General features: G+C 39.5%; 2 protein-coding genes across 3 annotated transcripts in view; both read left to right on the top strand.

Moving 5' to 3' along the window:
• Positions 1–27,869, top strand: part of LOC120545274 — a 347,924-nt gene that overhangs the window by 19,664 nt on the left and 300,391 nt on the right. The window lies entirely within an intron of this gene.
• Positions 314–27,869, top strand: part of LOC120545309 — a 51,787-nt gene continuing 24,231 nt past the window's right edge. Inside the window, exon 1 of the mRNA XM_039779555.1 lies at positions 314–340. The gene's annotated coding sequence lies outside the window, so the exon portion shown is untranslated. The remainder of the gene's footprint in view (positions 341–27,869) is intronic.

Consider the following 27,869-nt stretch of genomic DNA (forward strand, 5'->3'; position numbering starts at 1 on the left):
GAAGTTGGTTACTTATGAACAATGCGAACACCCTACTGGTCCTGGCTAACCATGGCTAACGCCGCCATGCTAACTGCTAGCTAACGTTACCGTAGGAGCAGGCAAGCAGCCACGGCTGTTTACAACGTGTAACTTGTTCAGCGGCCTTAGCCGACAACGCTGCACGCCGTTTAGAGACTGAACGTGTTCCTGTTGCAGGTTTTAGGTCCAACGCTGCTGCTGTTTGATTGGTTCCTCTGGTCATGTGATTTCAGAGAAACGACTCAGAGGCTGACAGGTCAGACTGAGAGAGGACGTGTGGAGGTGAAGACTGAGCTGCTGTACCTGCATCAACTAACAGGTAAGAACCTCTAAACCTCTTGATGAGTCATCAGAAGACTAAATATATATTCAGTGATGTCATCAGAAGACTAAATATATATTCAGTGATGTGATGATGTAACAATCGTAGCTGATCTTAGACGTATTTGTTCAAGTTGACCCAACACAGTTTCTAAAGAAGAGGCTGTAAACTCTCCACATAACACAAACACAATATTAGTTTTGGAAGGATTATATATAATACCAGTGTTGGGAGTAACGCGTTACAAAAGTAACGCAATTACAGTAATGTATTCCTTTTTGCTGTAACGCAGTAATATAACGCATTACTAATTACATTTCGGTAATATTATTACCCGTGACAATCTCAGTAACGTGAGTTACAACACATTTTAACGCAACATTTTTTAAGAATTTCCCAACACCGCGAAGCATTTGTTAACAGGAAAAAAAAAGCCGTGAGTATTATTTCAGAACATCTGTGTCCCAACAGGTGACGGTACGTCAGCGCGGACAGCTGTGTGTCCGAGCCGCTGACAGATTTAAACATGTCGGGAATTAATGTTTAGGCTTGTTACACGTAAATCATTGCAGTTTATCAGCCGTGGAGAGTAACTCTGTAGTGGAATGGCTTGGCGACCAAAAACGCTTGTCTTTTACTCTGACCATTTACTGTTCAATATGTTTCTGTCATGAACGGTAATAATTATTACAGATGCAGTTTTACAAACAAGAAAGTGAGCAACTTAGCTTGACGGACATGTTGTATCCATAGACAGTATTTGTTGCAACAACCTGCATAACAGTTGCATCTCAGTAAGCTAGCACGGTTCGCAGTAAAACTAAATTACTGTTAAACAAATAAGGTTGTGGACCTTTTCACATATCAGCTGTAAATTGAGTACAAAAGTAAATAATGTAATTAGTGAGTTTTAATCACACTATAATTGACAATTTCCTTTAGACTGTTTTAAACTAAACATGAATTTCTTATTCAAGTGCTTTAAACAAACATTTTACAACAATGCCGTAGTCTACTTCAATACAACTGTAAGGTACTTTTAATTGAGTATTTCTCCTACTTGCCTATTGTACATTTTATCTATTTTTTATAGCTTTAGTTACTTTGCATATTCATATTAATTATACAAAACATTATGAATAATCTGTGATGTGGATAAAGAGGAGACTTTATTGATCCAGTGGTGAAATTCGCAACACATTTTATTTATGGGTGCCTTTCATAGCACTCAAGGTCACCTTACAGATAAAACAAGCAAAAATACAGTTAAAAAGGCAAATATAATAATAATATAATATAATTAAAACAAACATTTAAAATATTGAGGTAGAAAAATTTAAATAAAGCAATCAATCCATTATTTTGATGGAGAGTGTATCATGCGGGGTAGGCCTTTTGGAAAAGGTGGGTTTTGAGGGAGGTTTTAAATGTGGGTAGAGACTGTATGGTATGGATGGATAGCGGGAGGGTGTTCCAAATGTGAGGAGCAGAATGGCTGAAGGCTCTAAACCCCGTTGTGGACAGGCTAGAGCTTTGTTCGGGCCCAAAAAATCAAGCCCGACCCTGCCCGAGCCCGTGCACGTTGTGAAAATGTAAGGTTGTTACATTTATTTAAAGCTTTTTTGCGGCAAAACACTTAGTTCTCGTATCGCGAGAAATAGCCTACTGTAGATCAGCCATAGACAGTATAGAGATCAGCATACTTCACTGCATGACTTCACTGTAGTACACTGCCAGAGATTGTGCGATCTATATACCGTTCTCTTTTAATGGGATCTACCAGGTAAGACAGGAATAGTTAGAAATCGTGGTTAACACCATATTTACAACATGCTTGGCTTGACCTAAAATAGTTAATGGAAATTGTGTAATGTGCAATATACAGTGGTTTTACTAAGACCATCTTGTTTTTTTTACCGACCGGTACCGCGCAGACCCGTTATGAGAATGAATCTGCAATGCCTGACCGGCAAAAAAAAAAAATATATATATATATTATATATATATATATATATAAATAGGCTATTTGTCTTGAACCCGAACCCGATTCAACCGAGCGGGCGATCATTCAATGTTGTGAAAATGGGTTAATTAAACATGCATTGGCAAACATGAAAAAAGCACCCACTTCAGCAAAAGTTAGCATAACGAGAGTTGGTTGCTGCGGGCATGCTAGTCTACACGTGTACACGGTGTACACATGCACGCACACACACAGTAAAATTATGCACATCGTATCATGCGTTGTTTCCTATCACTGTGATCTTGAGTAAACTTTGCCATAACAGTTGTAAAACGGTGTCTTAAGGGCGTATTTAAAAGCTTTCACTGACAGTCCAGATATTATACGCAATGCTTTAGCCCATAGTAGGTAAAGTAAGTTAAATTAATTTATGAAGCACAACTTTAACATAGCTTCACATAGCTTCACTAAATAAAGAGAACGCTGTGCCTAAAGTTATGGCCTATAGTTCATCATGCAGTATTGGCTACTGACAGCCAGGGCTTCTGACAGAGAAGCTGCACCCTCTTGTGTGTGTGTGTGTGTGTGTGTGTGTGTGTGTGTGTGTGTGTGTGTGTTGTGTGTGTGTGTATGTGTGTGTGTGTGTGTGTGTGTAAAGAGAGGAAGAGAAGGTGGAGATCTGTATAAGATGTAGCTTATGATATATAATAAATGTTGTGCAAGTGAATAATAAGTAAATTAATATTATAAGTAAATTGGTATTGGTGACCATACTGTACTGTGTGCAGCTCAAAGTGAGTGTTTATGTCTTTTTGTGCTAGTTTCATGTGAGGTTAAACCAAAGCCACCGCGAAGCTGCCACAAGTTCCCAGCTGAACCCCTGGCTACTGGTGTGGAGAAGTTTACAACACAAACTGTCCAGCCCTGGCAGCCCATCAACCTCAACTTATATGTAACTTAAGAGAGGGTAACAAAGCAAGAGGACTGTCATCTTCAGCAGTTATCACCTCTCTTACCCCTGAACATCTACAAATTTGACGGCTGGATCTGAAACGGAGGGATATGACCTCCCACGATTTAACTGGTTGAGGCGGTAGATATGGACTTGACTCCGATCAAAGAATCAGGCTCCAGAGGAAGTAGGTCCGGTTAACAGAGCTTTATTTAAGTTGCATTGTAGTTTGAGTTTGTGTGGTCTACAAGAACAAAGATAAATACAATAAGAATATCATCTACATCCTAGATGGAGAATCATGCTGAGTGCTGCTCCATCATATTCCTTGAATGTATTACTATATTCCCCAGCATTCGAAGGCAAGACCGCAAACCTGGGCAACACACGTTGTCATTTGATCAGCTGAGCTAAGCTGAGCTGAAGGGGCATGTACATGCCTCTCAACGGTCCAGTTTTGGCTGACTGGTATTCAAGATGACTGACTAAAAGTGCATACTGTGCATGTGTGCCAGACAGCAGCTGCACCTAGGCATGGAAATTACAGACAAAATGAGTCCAGAAGACTGCTCATGCCTCCATCCAAGAAAGCCAAGACCCCAAACAAGACCAAAGTCCTCTAGGTGTTTGTGGTGAGAGACATTTCGGCTACCACCCCTGCAAACCACAGCCATGCCAGTGGGACTGGGCCACAATCAAAACAAAGGGTGTCCTCTAACAGCTGTGACTGCGTAGGCCATTGAAGAGCAGTGACATGCTACATCAGCTTCAACCATTGTGAAGAACCATTCCCACCTCACATGGACACACAGTACACACTACTGCCATCTGTTAGACGGTATTGCTGAATCAAAACCCAAAACATCTAGGCTGTGTGAGAGCCTTTTCCCTCACACATCAGGCTCATCAACACGCTGAAATGGTGAACTCTCTCTGAACAAGTAAACAAATCTCTGCATGGGCTATACATGCTGCTGTTACTATGCACCCCCTGACCTTTTAAATGCATTTTCTAAACTGTATTGTATGTCCCAAACCCCCTCACACAGGTACACCCTCCTCTCACACACACACACACACACACACACACACACACACACACACACACACACACACACACACACACACACACACACACACACACACACACGCACACTCACCCCACACACACACTTGCACATACACACACAGGTGCACCCCCCACCACATCACACAACCCCCCACACACACTGTCTGTGTCATCTTTGCCTTCAGTTTTACCTCAGTTTTGTGCTCAAATAAGTCGTCCTATATATGTTAATAAATGGCATTGACGCCAAAGATATCTCCTGACTCTATGTGATCATTACAATATCAAAAACAGTTTGAGAATGATGAAATTGGAAGCACAAATCATGTATTTTGTTTCTCTCTTGAAATATCCTACTTCCATGTCAGGTATTTTGGCCTCTTCCTTCCTGAGGATGGTTTGTAGTGCTTGACCCTTTACACTTCCTCTCTGCTCTGTTTATCCATTATCCACTGTAACACTTACTATTTTTGCATTTGAAACTTGAAAATCTTGCAGAAATGTCAGAAGTCGTGGACTTTGAGGAGGCAATTAAGGCTGGCCAGCGGCTAATAGAAGAGTTTGAGGCAGCTGCTGTGAGTATGGACAGAGACTTTGTAATGAGGAGACACAGCACTTAAAGAATCCTCCATAGAAATGCATGGGGTTAGTTTGTTACACCAACATGGCAGTAATTCACACATATCCCGCCCCTTCCTGTAAACCTCCCCATTCACTTGAATAGGAAAATAACTGCCCAATAACTGACTAGGTGGCCCTTGAGAGGGGGGACTTGCCTGTAAGGACTTTTGTATGGATTTCTTTGTACTTTAACTTTGTATTTCTAAGTAAAGTTGTTAACGGCAAGTTATTGTCTTTAGAGAAAACAAGAAAAAGAAGGGACATCCTCTCCATCTGCTGTGCCAGTGGAATGGCAGACAAGGGACAGTGGTGGGGACAGGATTTTTAAAAGACCAGGTCAACCCCCAAGGTCTCAAATTCCTTCCAAAAAAGGTAAGTATTGTGAATCTGAATATCCCTGTGAGGACAGTAGACAAGAAACTAAACTTCTAATAACTATTAACTATGAGTCACCCTGTTTGTTTTTTTTGTAAAGCTGTAAGTTATTGCCAATTGTGTGAGAGCATATCTTTTTTTACAGCCAACATACCCATTGCTGAACATGCAACAGTGGCTTTTGAAGTCATAGGTACAGTATGCTCTTCCTTTGGCGATATTTTGGGGGTTGTTTGGTTTGTGTTCTTATATTGTTTCTTTGCATTTCAATGGATCTGTCTTTTAATGGGATATATGTTCTTTGTGATAAGACACTGATATGCAGGCATACAATGAAGAAGATTTCCCTGAAAAAGATCCTTCAAGGGCAATCAGCTGGGGTGAGAGGCAAGCTGCAAGCTCAGAGAGATGGAGCTCAATCAGAGAGTCTTTGGTTAGAGCTATGATGTCCTCTGAGCTTGTCGGTGAACCTATCTGCGACAGCTGTAAAATCAAGCCAGCAGTGATCCGCTGTAAAGCGTGTCTGCCGAAGCAATTCCTCTGTGCACACTGTGATGTTGAGGTCCATGCCCATCATGTGCTGCATGACAGAGAGGCTTTGTTTGAGGGATTTTATCACCCAGTGTCCCCAAACACTATCGTGGCTGAAGTTGATCAGTCATTTATCTTCAAGGAAGCAGGTAGTCATATATCTTTCACAATTTTTTTAATTTCATTGTGACAAATGAGCTGAAGCGGAAGTTTGTACTCCCAGATCATAATATAATCATTTGAATTCTTTTTTTACATACATTTTTTTCTTGGTTAGTTCGATTTGTACCAGTCAGCCTACCGAAGATATGTGGCTGCTCTCCAAGCTTGGTTACCATTAAACCAGCTAAAGGAGTTATCCTGGTTGGATTGAATGGTGAGATAAATATGTTGTTATTAAAATAAACATCACACCATCATAGGGTTAGGGTTAGGGTTAGGGTTAGGGTTAGGGGTTAGGGTAGGCTGCATTCCACTTAGGAGAGGTCCTGGTATTAAACCATTACTGATGGCTGCATTCCACTTAGGAGAGGTCCTGGTATTAAACCATTACTGATGGCTGCATTCCACTTAGGAGGGCCTCGGTTTATAACCATTACTGATGGCTTCCTTTCTTGCTGTAGGGATGTCTGACTATGAAACTTACTTTTTGGACACTTAACTGAGCCATCGTTAAGGTTATCAGTCTCAGCTGGGCTTTTCCTACTATGACAAGTCAACATGTCTGCTGTGAAAAAGGTCCATTAGACCCGAACGTCTTGTGTCCCCCTCCTTATCTCATGGATAAACATGCACACACACAAACACATTACTACTATCAACCATTATATTTACATTGCATTTACATTATATTGCAACATCTTGAAAGCTGTACAAAAGGTAACGTTAGGTTACATTTGGGTGAAAAAATATCTAAAATACACATTTCTTTCATATTGAAAACCCCATAGGAATGTGTGTGTGTGTTTTAACAGTTAAAACACATAAACTCAAGAACAGAGGTCATAAATTAATCTGAATGCATGCATTCCTGTAAACCTCATAATTTAATCTTGCTTGGAATGAATTTAAATTTTCATTGCTACAAGATTGCTGATAGTGCTAGCTAGCTGCCCTATGGAAATCATACCAGATATCAAGAAATGCTAGTTCATACAAAAGGTGGGTCTCTATATAAAAATGACTTCAAAACAGGTAACCTAACTTAATGTTTTATTAACTAGGGCTGTCTTAAATGTTTATTGGATGCTACCATTGCAACAATGTCCATTTAATTTAATGCATACGTTGCTAATAACAGTAGCTAGCTAGCTACTACTGACAAGTATTTTAGCTAGCTTGCTAGCTAAGAAGCTATATTGCAAACACAAGAAAATGGTACATTTGTTGATCAGTTGCAAAAGCACATATCGATTACATTCTGTGTAAAAAATAAATATTTAAAACAAGTTGTTTAAATTATAATAATAATTTTAAATGAATAAAATGTTCGTTACCTTTCTGGTCCTTTCTCAGGGCAGAACAGGGTGAGTCTCGCATGCTACGAGATCTCACGTTGCTGCAGCTACGAGACGAGATTTCACGTTGCTGCAGCTTCAAAAGAATGTAACAGCATTACATTTTCTCGCCATGCTATTTTGTAAGGTTGTTACATTTTTAGTAGGAGACTGGGTTGACCATACAGCCCACAGCCCCCCGGTGTGATGTGTGCGAGAGGAGGAGACTCCGCGCATGACACATGTTACATTTTGTTACTTTGGCCTAAATATAGCCTATATATATACTAGTTCTGATTATGGCATAGCTTTCTCTCACCCAATTAGGCTAAAGTAATGATTAAAAAAAACACAAATGCTTGATCAAGGGCCCGGCCCGGCCCGAGGATAGTGGCGGAAAATAACGGCCCGGCCAGGCCCGAAGTCGGGTCGGGCTCGGGCAGAGAATCTAAACTCTAGGACAGGCGGGCAGAAGGAGTGGAAAGCAGTGAGGAAGAGGAGGATCGGAGAGTTCGGGATGGAGTGTAGTGCTGAAGGAGTTCAAAGACGTATGGAGGAGCGAGATTATGGAGGGTTTTGAAAGTGAGAAGAAGAATCTTAAAATCAATATGGTGTTGGACAGGGAGCCAGTGCAGTTGTTTAAGGAGTGGAGTAACATGTTCAGTTCTTGGGATTCTGGAATATGGGCAGCTGAGTTTTGGACCAATTGGAGTTTATGGATGGACTTGTAGGATAAACCAAAGAGGAGGGAGTTACAATAATCAATACGGGAAGTGACTAGAGCGTGGATGAGAGTGGCAGTATTATTGGGTGTAAGTGATTGACAAAGATGGTGTATGGTGCTGAACCTCTGAAGAACGACCTGGAAGAAATCAGGAGGACGTGTGAGATGTTGAAGAACAGATCAGCTGAAGGTCAGGCTAGAATCACTCTGAGAGACCTGGAGGGCTTTGGGATGAGTCTGAGACAAGCTGCCATAGATAGAAGAGAAATCATCATTCTGCCTCTTCTGTGTAGCAGGGTGGTGGATGACTGTGAAAAAATGAAGAAAGAACTCAAAGACTTAAAAAAGAAAAAGAAAAAGAAAATAAAAAAGAAAAGATAGAAGCTGCAGTGTGGAGAAAAGGCTTTGTGTGTTCATAATGTCTCACTAAATCTGCAGTTTGAGACACAGAACTTAAAATTTGGGACACAAATATTCCTCTGGTCCTAATTATCAACAAAAAAATCTCTGGACCGGTCCTTGCAAACCCTTGGTGTTCTCTCAATGAGCTTCATGAGGTAGTCACCTGAAATGGTTTTACCTTCACAGGTGTGCTTTGTCAGGGTTCATTAGTGGAATATTTTCCCTTATTAATAAAAAAGCAAAGGGTGGCTACTTTGAAGAATCTAAAATATAAGACATGTTTTCAGTTATTTCACACTTTTTTGTTAAGTACATAATTCCATATGTGTTCATTCATAGTTTCGATGCCTTCAGTGAGAATCTACAATGTAAATAGTCATGAAAATAAAAAGGAAACGCATTGAATGAGAAGGTGTGTCCAAACTTTTGGCCTGTACTGAGGTAAATGTGTGTGCGTAAACGTTCTGACTGTGACAACTTAGCATTTAAAAGCCTAAACATATATTTGTTATATATTCACATCATGTAACACATTGTTGACCTTGTTGTGTTGATTAAATAAAGTTTTTAAAGAATGATTAGTGATGGTTGTTTCCAGTCTTGATGTTACACACTCCCGTCACAAGATGGCGGCGGGCTCTGGTTTGGAGCCCGCCCAAAAACAAGGTGAAGAAGAGGAAGAGGAAGGTCCAGTTATGGAAGTAAATCGGTGCCATCGGCTTTTGAATTCGAAATTGTTTTTACATCGAATTTTAACACTGAATTTTATTTTGCATGTAAATCAGACTTTGAATTTTAAAAGCCATCGAATTTCTAGCACTGAATTGTTTTGCCTATGAAATTGTTTTTCAATGTTTAAAAAAAATCAATGTCAAAAAATGTGATGTCTCAAAAAATTCAGAGTAAAAAAATTTGATGTCTCAAAAATTTATTTATTGAGAGCATTTGAAGTTACATACAACACATAGACGTACACATACATACAACTACAAAATAAGTACATAAGCAATTCATATGCCAGGGAGTCTGCAAAGTCCATCAAGGCCAATCAACAAGCAGTCCGATTCATAGCATCATTACAGTTAGGAGAGTTCCAATATTATTCAGTCATGTGATGCCACAAGTGTTGAGAATATATGCACAGTTTTCAGAGCTTTACAGTTCTTTGAATATCTTATAGAGTCCATGTATTCATTGACTTCATTTTCAAACACAGGAAAGAAAGGTTTAGAGCCCCTGAACTTACATTTATGGATGTGATGTTTAGCGAGTAGAAATAAAAGATTAATTATGAAATATTTCCCTTCCTTATCCGTCTTAAGCTCCACTACACCAAAGAAAACATCCTTAAAACAAAACGAGAAATCCTTAATGAGATGGGTTTGGATAAATTCAAGGACGTCTGACCAGAATTTTTCTGTGTAGGAACATTTCCAAAATAAGTGGGAGATATCTTCATCTGACCTTTTACAGAAAGAGCATTCAGATTCAATATCTGGTTTATACCGCTTCAGCACACACTTTGCTGGGTAGAATCTGTGAATTAATTTAAACGTAACTTCTCTCACTTTATTAGTAAGCATATATTTGAAAGGTAAAGACCAAACATTTTTCCAAGGGACATTCTCTATTAAACTGTTCCAATATGGTATTATATGAGGAATAGTAACAATATCTTTTTGGTATAAAGTTCTAATTGTTTTATTTTTTAGTCCCGGCCACACGAGAAAAGCATAAATTCCCCACAGCAGTATCAGATAAATCCATATTGTGAGTCAGTGGCCATGGGAAATGAATGCCTCCCAGCAGCATTCTGATTCCAGAAGGAATTGCATCAAAGACAATTGCATACTCCTTGACCGAAACAGGAATTTGAAATTTCCTATAAATTCTGAATAACTGTACAGTCTGCCATTCGTGTCATAGAGTTGGCCAACAAGTAAAATATTATTCCTGTACCAGTTTTCAAAAAATAAAGATTTGTTTTTGAAGAGAATATCCTTAATATGCCAAATGTAATACCGATGGGGTGAGAAGTTATGTTTAAATAAGAGAGACCAAGCTAAAAGCATGTGTTTATGAAAATTGGACAGTTTGATTGGGAGTTTGGCAATACTATAATTGCATAATAACAGAAAATTCAGGCCACCAATTTTAGAGGAAAAATATAGTTAGGAATAAAATTCCATAGTGATGTTGGATTATTAAAGAATTGTCTGAGCCAGTTGATTTTGAAGGTGTTGCTTAAAGTTGTGAAGTCCAAGAAATTTAAGCCCCCACACTGATTTGTGTTCATTATTACAGACTTTTTGACGAAGTGAGTTTTGTTTTTCCACACAAAATTAAACAACATATTGTCAATTATTTTCGATACCCCACAATCAACATCCAAAGAGGCCGCGAGATATGTAAGTCTGGAAATTCCCTCCGCTTTTGTCAGTAAGACTCTTCCTCTCAGGGATAAGTCTCTTTGTAGCCAAAAATTTAGTTTCTTTTTTGTTTTTTCAATGATGGGGCTAAAATTTAATAATAGTCTTCTTGTATTGTGGTCTTTAGTTATTATTGTTCCCAGGTATGTAACCTGTTCCTTCACAGGGATATCACATATAGTTGAGACATCACATTCTTTAACTGCCATTAGTTCACATTTTCTTAAGTTCAATTTGAGACCTGAAGCTTGTGAAAATCCTCTGATCAGCTCTATTGCGGGGGGAATCTGGGAGGCATTTCTCAGGAAGATGGTTGTGTCATCGGCCAGTTGACTAAGGATGATACTTCTTTCAGCCAATGTTATCCCTTCCAAGGCACTGTTAGAGACATGTAGAGCTAAGAGTTGAGAGGCAATTAAAAACAAGTACGGGGAGATTGGGCACCCTTGTTTTATTCCACGTAACACTCTGAATCTAGGGGAAGTACCAAATTTTAATTTTACTGCACTACTGCCATTTTCATACAGGGTCCTGACAGTTCTGCAAAAGCCATCTCCAAATCCAAATTTTTAAGCGTGCAGGATGAAACCATGTTCAAGCGGATCAAACGCCTTATAAAAATCAAGGAACAGAATGAAGCTGTTGTCAGTGATAAACTCATTGTAATCTAATAAATCCATCACTAATCTGATGTTATTTGCAATGTGTCGTTTCTTCATGAACCCAGATTGTGATTCATCTATAATAGAGTCTAACACTTCTTTGAGTCTATTAGCAAAAACTAGTGCAAAAATTTTGTAATCATTATTTAAGAGAGTAATAGGTTCGCCAATTCTCTAGACAGTTTCTGTCCTTGCCTGGTTTCGGTTCAATGTGATGACACCCCTCGTCATATTTGTTGGAAGAGCTTCTTTCTCTAAGCTCTCTGAAAAAACTTTTACCAGAAAGGGGGTTAGTAATTCATCAAACATTTTGTACAATTCAGCAGTTATACCATCACACCCTGGGCTCTTGTTGTTTTTTAGATTTTTAATCGCCTTCAGAACCTCCTCTTGAGCAATGGCATCATCACAATAGTCTCTGTCTTCTGGGGATATAAGTCTACCGTGGCTGATAGAGTCCATAAATGATTTAGTTGTTACCTCGCAGTAACGAGAGGTGTATAGATTGTTATAGAAAGTATAGCAATGGGTGGCTATCTTTCTTGGGTCTTTAATAATTTCCCCCTCCACTTTAATTTGATCTACAGTAGCCAATACATTTTTACTCTTTTCAAGTCTAAAGAAGTAGGCTGAATTTTGTTCACCCTCTTCTATCCATCGTTTCCTTGACCTTATATAGGCTCCCTTAGCTTTTAATTTATAGATGTCATCCAATTTATCTTGTAATTTTGTATATTCACATCTTTCCTCATTAGATAAAGACTCTTGTTGGGAAAGAAACGCAAGCTTCTTAATAACCTCGTCTTCAGCTGCTCGTCTGTTCTTGGCCAGATCACCACCAAACCTCCTGAGAAACTTTCCCAACTCATATTTTAGAAGCTCCCAATTTGTCCCATAAGCTTTCTGAGAGTTTGCTTTATTCCAAAAGTTTTCAATCAATTCTTTGACTTTTTGTTTGGCCTGTTCATGTTCAAGGAGGGAACTATTAAGTTTCCAAAATGAGGCTTTTGGGCCAGAGGACTGATCCGAGGACAGAGTTATTGAGAGGTAAATCGCTTTGTGATCGGTCAGTGGAGTGTTACTGATATTGACTGAAATGTTGTTCCTCGTTAAACATCTGGAAACTAACCAGTAGTCAATTCTGGATTGTCTTGAGCAGTCCTTATTGGACCAGGTATACTGTCTGTCATTTGGAAACTGTTCCCTCCAAACATCAACGAGGTCAAATTTATCCTGATCCAGATCCTGACTTCCTTGGTGGCCATCTGTCTAACATATTATTCATCGCTATATTAAAGTCTCCTCCTACAATTAGAGAGGCGTAAGGGTATTTGATCAACCAGTGTGATATTTTATCCTCTATAGTATTAAGAAGCATGTTATTCTCCACAGAGGAGTTATATCCATATATGTTTATAATTACTATTGTATGATTATTTTTGGTGATTACCATTATGAGGAAATGCCCGAAGAGTCTAAATCGGTTGTTTGAATATTTCCATTAAAACTGTACCTAAAGATTCCTACACCAGCTGAGTGTTCTGATCCATGTGCTAACCAGATGTCGTCTCCCCATTGTGACCTCCAAAAGCTACAATCATTGGCTGTTGAGTGACATTCTTGGAAAAAGCAAAATCTGTCATATTTTTTCTTGGCAAACAGAAAGAACAGAGCCTTGCGTTTCACACTATTTTTAAGACCCCTGGCATTAATAGACATTAAGGACAAAGACATAGAACAATATCAGGTATAACCTGAGAACTGGAAAATACACAATATTCTCTCTGAACACTTAGTTAGTTGTAGAGTTGTAAACTCTGCAATAGAAAAAAAACCCCTAGCAAAATACCACGGGCATGCAGGTAAATTCTGTATAAATATTTTAAGAAATTTTCCCCCGAAAATAAAGCTTTATTTTTTTTTTTTTTGTTTCCTTCCCCAGGTAGGCTATAAAAGAGCTGTTAATCTTACAATTAGTTAGTGTTTAAAGTATGGCTGCAAGAGCCATATGTAACTAATTAATTGCCTAGCATTTTTTTTTTTACACAGAGAGTAACACATTTAATTCTGTCTTGTTATCTTCTTTTTTATTAGTACTGTTCATTTTTCTGTTCTACCCACCTTTTCTGAGGTCCTATCCATAAAATGATATTCAGCACTGAGAGCATTACATCTAAACATGAAAAAAAAACCTATATATTCATCTACAGAAGACCCATATTCATGCCATCCTATCAATGGAGAGTTGCTACCATTCATACAACTCATAGTAGGGTCTAGCAACTTTACAACAGAGGTATTGTGTGAATTGTTCACACTGGCAAGAGTGAAACAGAAATACATAGATAACCTTGGGTGAGTTTGTAAATACAGTAGGTAAACCCTTAGAAAAAACTTGTTTTGTTTGTGAATTAGACCCTTTTATTTTATAAATTATTATTATTTATTTATTAAATCTGATTTTTGTTGTTGTTTAGCGTTTACAGTAGAATTTCCTTTTTTTTTTTTTTTATATATCCCTGAGATGAATAATCTACCCAGAGGTAAAGCAGATAGCCTTACAAGCCATGACCACTATCCTTACCTTTGTTAAGACCCACATGCGCAAGTCTAAGCATATAGAGGCCTCGGTTAGATGTCATTCACTGTAACCCTTTTACCATCAATATGTGCGAAATGTCCTCTGAAGCCCGCTTTCTTTCCCTCCTTCCTTGCCTGTTCGACCAGCGGCCACAGTTTGTTCCTGGCGTCCTTGGCATCTTGAGTCAGGTCTTCGAAGATTTTTATTTTCCTTTCCTTGAGTACGGTCGATGTTCTGGCATCCTTCCAAATCTTGTCCCTGTGGGTTCGTGATAGAAACTGCACAATGATACGGCGGTTGGATCGTGCCTCTCCCAAGCGGGGTCCCAGTCTGTGAGCGATGTCCACGGAGAAGGCCAGTTGGCCTGCGATGTCTGGTGAGACCTGGCTGAGTAGGTCCACCATCATTTTTTTTACATTTTCTCCTGCTTGTTCCTTGACCCCAGCGACACGTAGATTCCACCTCCTCTTGTAATTATCAAGTTCATTGCACTTGTCACGGAGCACACAGTTTTCTTTCTCCAGGAATCCAACTTTTTTCTCTAGGGTTTCAACTTTGTCTGTTGCTTCTTTTATTTGTGTCCCCATATATTCCATAGCGTCAGTAACACTTTTTATGGAGCAGGTATTATCTTTAACTGTCGCCTCCAAAGACTGCAACCTCCTCAGCGACTCTTCTTGCATCTTTTCAACCCTCTCCATTATAGTAAGCAGAACAGAATTGGACACAGACTGACCTTCGTTGCCATCAATTGTTTTAATTCTCTTGGCGGCTCGCTGCTTCGGCGCCTTTGGTTTGTGTCCGACTTGATCCGACTTGATCCCGACTTGCTCTGACGTCATGCACACGTGGGCAACGATAATCTCACGAGACCAAGGCGGCCGCAGTTCTGAGACGCAGGTAGCGCAGTTGCTTTTCACCAACTGGCAAGAGCCAGGCGACGCAGGCGGACCCAGTGCATGCTGGGAAACGCCGGCCTCTCAGCTGATCGAACAGCTGATTGGTTCAGAATCGACTCAACATGATGACGTTTTATATAAACTTTTTATTGATTTTGAATCGGAGGGATTTTAACTGCGATTTGTCTGATTTAAAGGCTTATTCTGTACAGAACACATGTTGTGTGGCTGATAGTTACGTTTAGAAGTCAGAGAGACTAAATCTGTTCAGATTACAGATCATCTACAGTCTGTTGTTGATTAAAATCAGCAACACATCACATGTAGAGAATTTTGACAGCTACTCTTTCATAATAAAATCAACTGGAGACTGTGTAGGAGCTGATATATGGGTCTGATAACATTTTATTAAATCGGAATCGGACCCGAACGGACCACAGTGTTTGTGTCACTTCCTGTTCAGCCTGAAGGCTGCTGGAGTCAGCTGGAAAACTGTCCGACTTGAGAGCGGATTTTTGTCACCGCCCCCCGCTGCTGCCGCCTGCTCTCGTCTACTTTACAGGCGAGGCGCAGTTCATCTCCAACGAGCCTATTCAGAGTCAACATCCGGGTAATTAAGGAGAAGCAATCAATCCCTGTATCAAATCATCCAACATCCAGCCAATCAAGTTACGCTCCATTGGTCATGTGACACCGAAACAGGAAGACGGTGAAGTTCAGGTGAGCTCCGGTCAGAGCCATATGTCAATGGTCAGAGCTCAGCATGGCTCAGAACACAAATGATGGCGCTTCGGTGAGTGTACCCTTTATTTACCTTTTGTGTTCGTAAAAGTCAGTAATAGTTACCGGTAGTGGTGGGCAGATCGAGGCTTCGTGAAACAGTGAAACAGTTGAAGCAAATGTGTCATATTGTGTCGAGGCTTCGAAACAATCCGACACCTGTCTCAACGATGACACCTAGTGGTCACTGGCAGGTGTTGATCTGAAACAACCTTGATAACGAGCCATTAAAAAAAATGTATTATTGTATTGTATTATTTTTCTAATATGTGAAGCTTGTAAGGCTTGCAGACTCCTCACTGTGCATAATGCTATTTTGGTCATAAAAAATGAATATTAATAAAAGAAATCAAGCCACAATGTCTCACTTTTTTATAGATTTTCATTCAAAAATATTTATTTCTCTGCTGTGGAAGGACTTAGCCTACTTCGTGTTTTACAGATAATTTCTCCAGCCTTTGAAAAGATCCTCTCACAAGGGACACTTGTTGCTGGCATGCAAAGATATTGTTTAGCAAGGACATACAAATGAGGAAAGATTACTGCTCTCTCTTTCCAGTAAGTTAGGGGATCATGAGTTCTGGGCAAAAACAGAGTTGTGGTATTTTTTCACTTCCACTGTGGCATCAGCTGTAGCATTATGTATAATCTGGGTTTTACGAATAAGTCATTAAAACGTTCCCATAAACTGTCCTTTCCTATCTATCTATCTATCTATCTATCTATCTATCTATCTATCTATCTATCTATCTATCTATCTATCTATTATAATGTGTCACTGTATGTAGGTCTATACTCTGTCTGTCTCCTCTATCAGTCAATGTGTAAATTTAAATGTAAGCCTAAATATAACTAAACAACTCGCACTATGAATGTCACTATATCACCAAATATCCGCTATCTCAAAATCAAACTCATCTCACAAAACCCCACGAGGTCAAGGTGCGTGACTTCACTTTTATACTGATGTGCGATGTGTGTTCCCGACCCTGTCAATCAAACGCTGATTTGGCGGACCATGCCACCTGTTGGTTGAAACACTAGTGAAACACTCCGGTGTTTCATTTAGCCGTAGTCACGTGACATCAGTGTTTTGAATCGCGCTTCGGATCAGTGTTTCGAAACATCTGCGCTTCGGGATCTCGGCAAAGCTTCGGAACGTCAGTTTCACTTCAGCCATCCCTAGTTACCGGACACATTTGTTGAACAATGTCTACAGGGAACTTTTAATGAGGTGGCCTTCCTTAAAAGTGTGTCAGCTATTAGCCAGCGTTATGTTAGCTATTAGCTAACTTTATATTAGCATGGTTACTCACAGTTCTGTGGCAGCGAGTATGATCTGACTGATATGAAATGTCTGACTACAGTACATTTAACAGCTAGTCAGTTACGAGCTGCTTCACTTTACTCAACATTTTTTTTTAAATAGTATAAATGGACAGCCGATAATGTAACTGTCACCAAACTTCTACAATGCTTATTAAAGTCTAGCTAGCTAGTAACATTTAGCTGTTTAAAACATGATTTTTGTGCTGCTGGTTTGTAATATCCTTTGTCCTGTATTTGTGATGACAGGATAGTCAGGCTGATGAAATTGTGCAGTCAGCCAGTCAGGCGCTTATTGCATTTAATCAGTTCGTCTGAAAGACAACGGGGCGCAGCCAGTGGTGGAGTAACAAATCAAGTTCTAGGGCTGGGTACCGAACGTAGATACTTTTATGGCACCGAAAAAAATCCACTCCAATCCTATGACTATCGAAAAATATTTATCTTTTGGTGCCAAATTTCGGTTCCAAAAGCAACTGAGCGCGTAAGCGCAAGCTTATCTGTCGTCTCTGCATATTGACACGGAGCGGAGCTCTGACCAACACACACACACACACACACACACACACACACACACACACACACACACACACACACACACACACACACACACACACACGGAGAGGCGTGGACGGAGTAAACTGTCTGCAGTTTTGTTTAAGTCACAGAGAGTCCCGGTTGGTTTCAAGTGTGGTTAGAGTTTTTCAAAACTTAACGCAGACAGCGTTTTCTGCGATATGATATTAATGCCGAGCCGAAAGCGGTCGCCGTGCTGTTGATGTTACACTTCCTCCAGGCAGAACGGTAGTTTCTCTGTCCTGATGACTGACAGGCTGAACGTGCTAAGCTTGCAAAGCAAAGCACTTTTAATAATGTTACTCTGAGAGAGCAGTGTTTTTTAATTTTAATAACTGTTTTGATTCACAATTAAAGTGGAAAATAAAAGCTCTGTGTTTAATGTATTTTTTTATGTTGAAATTATTTTTTTTTAAAACATATTATCGAAAAAAGTATCGTAGGAACCGGCATCGAAACTGAGGTATCAAAATGATTCTCAGGCCTATCAAGTTCTGAGGTTTAGTATTAAACTTTAGTTCATGTACATATGGCTTATTTTACTTATACATTGCAGATGTATTGATGATTAATACATATTCTTGGATACAATCCTGCAGAGAACAGAGGCACACGGAGAGACCATCACTTCAAATGGAAATGACCAGGTAAAGACTTAAGGGAGAGGTTTGCTATTTTAAATGCAAGCCCTATGTATACACATTTTGACATGCTGCTGATATGTATAGGCAAAATTCCACTCAGACTTTCAAATCTAAGTTAGTATACTCTGGAAGAAAGCATCTGATGTCCCCTCAGCCTCTCACTTTCTTGTGGAAAGTGATATGTTCATGGTGGCAGGGAGAATGGTAGGCCACTTCTTTCTTCATGGAGGACCATGCCTGTTGGGACTCAGCCCTGCTGTTGTTCATGTCCTGCTTGGTGTTTTTTTTCTTTCACTAACATTTTATGTACAATGGGGCACCCTTTTATTGTGTATCCATTATCCTTATTGAGTGACATTAATATATGGTTAAGTTAGGCTTATCAAATCAAGAGGGAGTAAACGAGATTCTTAGTTTTGTAATACTGTAAATGTAGTAGTATATACAAATCTTTTTAGAGCTGCTAAAATGCCAGTAATCTGTAAATAAAATAGAGGGTGGCGCTTATTTGCACAAACAGAGGACAAATGAAAGGAAAAACCAACATAAAGTGTTAGTAAGGTGTTGGGCCACCATGTGCTGCCAGAACAGCTTCAGTGCTTCTTGGCATTGATTCTACAAGTCTCTAACCTCTACTGGAGGGATCAACACCATTCTTCCATTCTTCTTGATCACTTGGGTCAGATATGGTGACTATGAAGACTATGAATCCCCCCCCTCACTGTAGGGGGTTAGGTATTTCAGTTTTTTCCTTTTTAATTTGTCCCCCATCTGTAGTATCTGGCATTACACGTGTTTTTTTCTATCTCCTAATCAGTTTTCCTCTGTCTTGAAGCTTGAAGGGGGATCCATACTGTCAGATAAGGATAAACAGCGTGTCCAGGACTTGGCCCATGCCTGGGACCTCCCTTGCCTAACTGAGAAAAAACAGGAGATGGCTTTTTGAGAAGCTATTGATCCATGCTGTAAGTGAAAGTCAAAATTATTTTTTTATCCTGTGAGTGATGTTCTGGTTATAAATGCACATTGCCAAGTTATGTTATCTAACCCTAACCCTAATTTTAATTACTCTGATCTTGTGATGTTATTTTCCTAGTAAATATTTTATTCTTGTTATTCATGTTTTCCTACATACATAGCCCACAATCGACATCACGGCTACCAACCAGTGATATTTGATCAAAAATGATATGTGATTTTAAGATAGAAAAAAAAGTATTTTTCATGCCATTTTTTTCAATGCAGGTACTTCTTCAGCGACTCACATGGCTTCGTGAGGATAGTGACGATGATGACGATTGTTCAGTTGACACCAAATGCCGCATATCGGGCTATCTTCGGCAGTTCATAGGTGTACAAAGACACTTGGAAGTGCTATTTAAATATTATTTGGTTATCTGTTAAAGTAGTATAAAAGCTGTATAGCTATTTAAATATTCAGCGTGAACTTCACACATTGACTATTGAGCTGGAAACAGCAACATGACATGAATTTATTTTTTTTAAATACATCCGATTTTAAAAAAAAAAACAAGAAAAAGTAGTCATGTTGCTGTTTTCAACTCAAGAGACGTTTTCAACTCAAGAGACGAGTCCAACCAGTCTCATTCTAAAAATTATTTTTCTGTAAACTAATCTCAAGGGTTTGACTAATCTTTTATTGAGTGTAAGTAGTGCCATAGTTGGCCATTAATCCTGATGACTAATAAAGTCAAAAAAATGTTTTAATTCCTTTATAATCTACTCCATAGCAACACCAACTGAACTGACCTGGTCAAATTCTGGACCGGATGGGAGATTCTACCACCGAGTCTCTCTGTAGAAGTGGTCGAGGGCAGATACCCCCACAGCCGCCACTTGCTTGAGACCTTGCATTACAAGGATTACACGTCTTTTAAATGTGACATCCTGGCATGTATTTGCAGTTGCCATACAGGATTTGGTCTTGTGTGAGTGACATTTGGCTTGTATTTACCCTTGTAAGACAATACTTGATTGTCCCTGCTTGTGAGTTATGTTGTAAACTATCTCACGCTCAAAGAAAACATTCAGGAAGTTGTTAATGTATACTGAATATATTTTCACACTGTTACTGAAGGTACTTTGCAGTAACCTTTGGCAATAAATGGTCAGTTCATTGAGGTAAACTTCTCTTACTCTGAACTCCTGTGAAGCCCTCATATAACCACTGAAAAGGTGCATGATCCTTTCACACGGTGTAAGGGGACGGACAGCAAAAGAGAATAAAGGGCAATAAAAATGAGAAAAGGTTATTAACCCTTGTGTTTTCTTCAATATACATATATACAGTCAGTGATCAGTATCACTTCAATATACATATATACAGTCAGTGGTCAGTATCACTTCAATATACATACATACAGTCAGTGGTCAGTATCACTTCAATATACATATATACAGTCAGTGGTCAGTATCACTTCAATATACATATATACAGTCAGTGGTCAGTATCGCTTCAATATACATATATACAGTCAGTGGTCAGTATCGCTTCAATATACATATATACAGTCAGTGGTCAGTATCACTTCAATATACATACATACAGTCAGTGGTCAGTATCACTTCAATATACATATATACAGTCAGTGGTCAGTATCACTTCAATATACATACATACAGTCAGTGGTCAGTATCACTTCAATATACATATATACAGTCAGTGGTCAGTATCACTTCAATATACATATATACAGTCAGTGGTCAGTATCACTTCAATATACATATATACAGTCAGTGGTCAGTATCACTTCAATATACATACATACAGTCAGTGGTCAGTATCACTTCAATATACATATATACAGTCAGTGGTCAGTATCACTTCAATATACATATATACAGTCAGTGATTGTGTCACCAGCAACAACACGTCGCTCAGTTTTGTTCCAGTAAGTTATGAACCATAATAACGTTTAAACGAATCCACGGAAAACTCCGGAAGTGACGTAGTACGTCCCGCTCAGCGGATACGAAGATAAAAATATATAATATTCGTAATATTGATGTTTTTTTCTAACGTTGAATTTGAGGAGTTACACAATAAAGATAGTTATAATAATAAAATACAGTTTCATGTATTTGTCTACTGGCGTTTCTTATGGGAGTTGTAGTTTTAAAGTATATTGGTATATTTCTCATAAGTAGAAGTTGGCAGTGTATAATTTTGGATACACCCTGGGGTTTTTTGCAATGGAGAACACACTGGTGACATCAGATTTTAAAAATCGAATCGTTAAATAGGTGAAAATAGCGTATTACCATATTTGACAGTGCTTACAGTAGGTACAATTTGGTGACCATAGCTACATGATAGCTGAGGTCCAGAGCCTTCTATAACAGCTGGTCTGATGTGTGTAGCACCTTCTGTTGCTAAATGACAGGCCTTCATACATGTACTGGGTTCAAGGTTCAGAGGTCAATATTTCAAAGCAGGAGTAATGTATCCTCTCCAGACTGACATATGTTACTCTCCAGGTTGAGACCTTTCCAACGATGTGCTTGCTATAGTCCTACGACAACGTTTTAATTTTTACACATCATGGAGACCACTTAGCAGGAGATACTTTATTGTCCCCAGAGGGATATTTGCCTTGAGTTCAAATGCTTCACAAATAACACTTGACATATTGTTTTTTCATACAGCTGACATACTTACAATAAAAAAACAACATGAACAAAGGGATATATAGACTGAAGCACATCACACAGCAACAATCTATTGCTCATCTTTCACAAACAGTGACAAGAGCAACACAACCATGCTTCATATCATGAAGCTATTGCACACCCTCAATCTCAAGCAACATTATGTAAAGTTTTAATTGAGGTAGGTCCATATTAGGCTTATAGTTTAGAAATGTTAAGTTTACCCATATCTTCTGCCAGAGGATAAGAGCTCATACGTGGCATGGAGAATAAAGATAGAGCAGACCATATTCTGTGTGCTTGCCTGGAGAGACTGGTTTCTATTCCTCTCCACAACCTTCATGACAGTCATATTAATATGCTCTGTAATGCAGCCTTGTATAACACAAACCATCTGATTCACCGTGGGTGTCTGCTCTAAATGATAACACACACTTTCAACACGGGCCTTCCAGCCAAAGGTGCATGTTGTCCATATGAACACCATTGGGCCTATAGGAGCAGAGCCGATGGATTGGTTCATCATTTATGACCTCTGATATCCTCTGACCCAGCTCTATCTCGAGAGTTACCTCAACTTCAGTTTCAAGGTGTCAGCTTTTCTTAGACATGAGTAGGGGGCACCAAGGAAGAAAGGTTGGGAACCACTGCTCTGACCCATGTCATGACCCTTTTCTCAGCTTGTGAAATGGTTGAATGAGATGTGTGAGTTTTGTCTTAGGGCTGAGGTAGAAGTGTGCCAAAAATGCCAAAACACATGTTGTATATGTATACATACCCAAACAAAGCTATATACATCTTACTCTGTGAACAAAAACCTCAGCAAAAATCTGCTTATCCTTTTAATTTCCTGAAAATGCTTCCTAAAACTAGTCCCTTCTTAATTTTGAAAAGGTAGTCTCAGTAAAGGCTACAAAGGTTAGGATGGCTACAAGCTGTAACCACGGTGATTGATTTGAGGATCATCTTCTGAATATAATAATTAATATGTTAGGCCTACCATAAATTGATATTTCAAAAAAGTAATTTATTTAAAACAACTAATAATGCAAACCAGGGACGTCGTTAGGCCTATTTTAGGGGGGCTGAAGCTACCCCAAAATGTCCCTAAGCCCCCCTAAATAATAAGAACAACAATTCGATTTATCCTCATTCATATTTAGATGCAACAAAATGATATATCCAGCTAGTCCAGCTACAAAAAACAATGCCGAAAAGTCGGAAGTGAGACAGAAGTAGGCTACAAAGAGTCGTTGTGCTATCAAGATGATGCACCGCACCGCATAGACGCACTGGAGGTGCTGCAGCACCCCTTATTGGCGGCAGCACCCCTTGTTGGCAAACTGCGATCAAACCCGGATTATCCAATGGGCATTAATCATTATGGTGATAATTATCCAATCAGAATAAAATAAAAGTTGTTTACAAAAAATGAAGTCTCGTTATTGTGTGTTTTATAAGTCAGCATGATGACTGGCCGCATGCACTGTGTAGATTGGCTAAAGATAAAGGTGGGTGGGCATAGAGCAGGTTGTTTACATCGTACTGATCCAAGATCAGCTTTCTAAGAACGAGTTGAGATTGAAAGAGTGGAATTAATTAGTAACTGATCCCCGGTCAGATTGGGTTGTATCAGCGAGTGTGGAAAAGGGAGAGAAAGAAGCGGCTGCTATAAAAATGTCTCGCGAATAAAAAAGCTTTTTTAAAAGAGCTGGGAATGACGAAGAGGAGGATGTCGAGGAGCTAGCCAACGTTAGCTTGGAAGAATCGCTGCCTTCTACCAGCTACACTCAGCCACAGCTAACGTTAACTTTAGCAAAGTTGTTGTGGAAAAAGACAGAGATGAGGCCGGTCATCAGCATTACAGAACAAGGTAATGGCCCCTCAGGTACCATCATCTCTGAAGACCCTGCACTACGGGGACCGATTACAGAGACCGTCCGGGAGGAAGTTATACCCAGAGGGATATCAGCCTTTCAGAATCGGCGGCTAAATATCCAGCATCTCGGAGGGGAGGATGGCTGGCGGCAGAAAGACCCGCTCTCACTTAACGAGGCTGACCCGACACCTTCACCACGGTGAAACGGTACCACGGGAGTGGATTCTATATTCACTGTCCACCGGGAGACATTTATTGCGTTACGTTCGTAAAGTTACCAAAACACAGCGCAGCATCTGTAGAAGGTTTAGCGAGCTGCTAGAGCTGGACTTAGAGGATTTGATCTGCGACTTTGCAAAGAAAATAACAAGAAATTAGAACTTCTAAAGGTAAGAGCTATTATGCTATCTGTAAATTGAGTAGGTTAATATAATCTGTTGTGACCGTGTAACCAGATAATGTACATATTTAGTTTAGTTTATTGAAAAGCCATGCATATCAGACGTATTGCATCATCATAATTTTGTGATGCTGCTATAGGCCTGTGTGAGACTTAGTGGTCAAGTGCAGTAGCCTATATGTTGGCTTTTGCAGTTTGTGAAGTAGCAGCTGACTAAGTGACTGTTATTTTGCAGCCTGCACTCAGCTGTGTTGTGTGATGGTATTGTTGTATCTTCAGTCAATCACGTTTCAGAATTACTATTGTGCTTTCTGCTTGGGTGATTTTTAATGAATACTATATCGCCATAAGCCCTATTCGCACGGGATAAGTATTATCTAGGGACCTCGTGTGAATTATAAATTACCCCCCCACGTCTGAGTTTCATCTGGCGCATTCGAACGGGATAAGCGAAGCCTGTGATTTTACTCGAATTTACTGACATTAAGCAACAGTAGAAACATGGGGGTGGGTAGCTCTGCTACGTGTGTTTGTGTGTGGTCAGATCTCGAGGACACACACGCACACAATCTCTACCGGGTAGTCAGTCATCGTCCGAACTGCGACCTCTGCTTTTTCTTTCTCTCACTTTTTTCTCCGGGTGGTGTCAAGCAGGGTCCGGTTAGATGGATAAAACCAAACATTTCACCAGGTTAAAATCTATTAGCTCAAGCTTTACGCTTGATTTATTTGTAACATTAACCTCTAATTATGAAGTGAGCCCCCTCGCTTGATTGTGCATTATTTTTGATAAGCTATTGCTTGGAGATGTCTTGTTGTTATCTCTAGATGTATGATACAAATAAAAATATATTTACCGCATGCTGCTATACATGTCATCCATCGCCATCTAATCATTCTTTTGTCGCCGCACTTGTGGTGGTTTTCATCTTTCTCTTTCTGCAAATTGTATATGATGTATAGTGACATGACCCAGCACCCAAAACACTGCCAAACACTCAACGCACCCTCCATTCTTCGCGAAGATGGATAAAAGGTGCAAAAGAAGGGAAATAGGTACCTTGAAAAACAAAAAAAAAGCCCCGCCAAATCCTGGACAAATCAGAGATGCTGATTCCGTACGGGACTAATATTATCACAGGACCTCCGTTTTCGGTGAAATATGGTAGGTCATTTGCGGGGAATTATTACTTTACAAATTACAGACATGACCGATTCGCACGGGATTAAGATCACAGACAACCTCCGCAATTATTACAAATGACTGGAGGTCACCAGGTAATACTTATCCCGTGCGAATAGGGCCATAGTCTTGAGCCATACAACGCTTTGGTATGATATCATTCATTGTAACATTGTCTTGTGATGGGTGAGTCAGATGGCAGTACTTGGTTTATTGAACTGGAAAGGCAAACTTCTTTTTTTGATTATTTTTTATTTAATAGTGACAGTGGATAAACAGGAAAGGGGAGAGAAAGAGGGAATGACAAGCAGCAAAGGGGCCGGCAGGTCGGATTCAAATCCGGGCAGCAGCCTAGCCTACATGGGGAGAACGCTCTTACTGGGGGTGTTAGAGGCCGCCCCAGTTCATTAATGTTTTGACCAGTAGTGATTTGGCATGTGATTTATGTATGCCTATTATAAAGAAACAAATAGGCTAATCAGTAACTTTAGAATTTGTCACATACTTCGCTGTTCTGAGTTCGCGGTGCAGTACTACTACTGTGTAGTAGACTACTGTGTAGTAGACTACATGTTACCCCACTGATACACATGTGAAAATGAAATGAAAGCAGTCCTACATACAGTCCATACAGTATATACAGTAATCATTACTCCAAATCTTTTATTCCTTCCACCATCAGGTTATTGTATTTAGACAGTAGCCACTTTAAATAGGATCCGTATTAATATCTTACATGATAAAGTATGTAGTGATGCCTATTCTTTTTCTTGAACTGCTATTTTTCATATTTGTTTAACTTACCAACTTATTAGCTATTTGTCCTCTGTCAGTTTTTGGACATTTTGGATGTTGTATCATGTGACCACTTTGCATTTCGAAGTCAGGAAATTAGCATTAGGGTTTAGTTTTATCTTAAAGGATAAGACAGAAGGAACAGAGTAGAAATGGAAGAAGAGGATATGTCTGTCACTTTTGACTTGTTAACATCTTGGTTTCTTGACTGGTGGTTGACATAAGTGTAGCTCTAATACAGCAACGAAAGATGTATGTGAGTGCAAAGATTTTGCCAACACAAGTTACACATACCCTGGGGGCTAAGCCCCCCCTTTCTTTCAATCCTAGTGACGTCCCTGGTCTAATATGGAGCCAGGACAGTGACAGTAACCTGTGGTATTGAAAATAAAAATTGGCATTGAAACAACAAATATTGGAACTGAAAAATTTTGAACTGAAATATAAAACACAAACATCAAAAAGTAATAATCTCACAATGCTATTATTTTATTTCACTTTGACATATTTTTTGCATTATGATAGGTTTTTCAATGCCAATCTACATTTTTTCTTGATGTCTGACTTTTTTCAGTGACAGTTTTTTTTTTTACGCTGTCAGGATTTTTACAATGTCACTGGTTTTCAGTTTCAACTTTCTGTCACTGTTTTGGCGTAGGGAGGAGGGGCCTGAGGGGAGGGACAAAGGGGCGTGGTTTACAGGTAATTTGCATAGGCTACTGGGAGAGACCGCAGCTCCACAGGCATCCTCACAGATTACCCATATCTGCAATGGCTTCCACAAGTTCACCTGGAACCTCCAAATCTCAAGTAAGTCTGTTTATTTCTGCCATTTCTTTTCACGTAGAAGCAGGCTGGTTTAGTGTTAACTTTAAATGTAGGCCTAAGCTGTGGCAGAGGTTAGAACTGTTCTCTTAATACATCCATGCTTAGCACACGTCAGCTAACTTGTGGCTAATTGTAGCTAAGTCTCCCGTTGAACAAGCGCTAACGCTAGCTAATACCACATCAGCTAGCCCACTTGGGGGTTTAAAGTGATATTAATAGTGCACTGATGTGTCAGTCTTTAAGAGGGTCGCCTGCTAAATCCCTCCAACAGTCTGCATTTATTTTGTACCCACTATATATTTGTACCGATAGACTGTATAACAGTCTGTTTGTACCACGCTTCCAGAGGGACCTTGACACTACCAGACTTCTCCAGGACCCTGTGCAGCTTCAAAATGTTCAATTAAACCTTTTTTTTCAATTTTGTTTTGGATGCTTATTATGGCCATATGTGCATAACAAATTAAATGCACACCTAAAGTGTGCATTTTATTTACAAAAAAAGTGTAATTGTTTTGTGAAGTATTCTAAAAGCAACTGCAGTCTTTTAACATTACTTGTCAATTACAGGATATACAAGATCTTTTCTTGGAGGGGGACCGTGACAGAAGAGTCTGCCAGTGGAGTACTTTTACCACCCATCCAGTGCCCTCTGAGGCCGCAGACTGTGGCAGAACTATGTGATTCTTTACACATAAACATGGCAGGACAACACAGGAAAAACATTTTGTTTGTTATTTTA

The sequence above is a fragment of the Perca fluviatilis genome, chromosome 17 (genome assembly GCF_010015445.1).
Source record: "Perca fluviatilis chromosome 17, GENO_Pfluv_1.0, whole genome shotgun sequence".
NCBI lineage: Eukaryota > Metazoa > Chordata > Actinopteri > Perciformes > Percidae > Perca > Perca fluviatilis.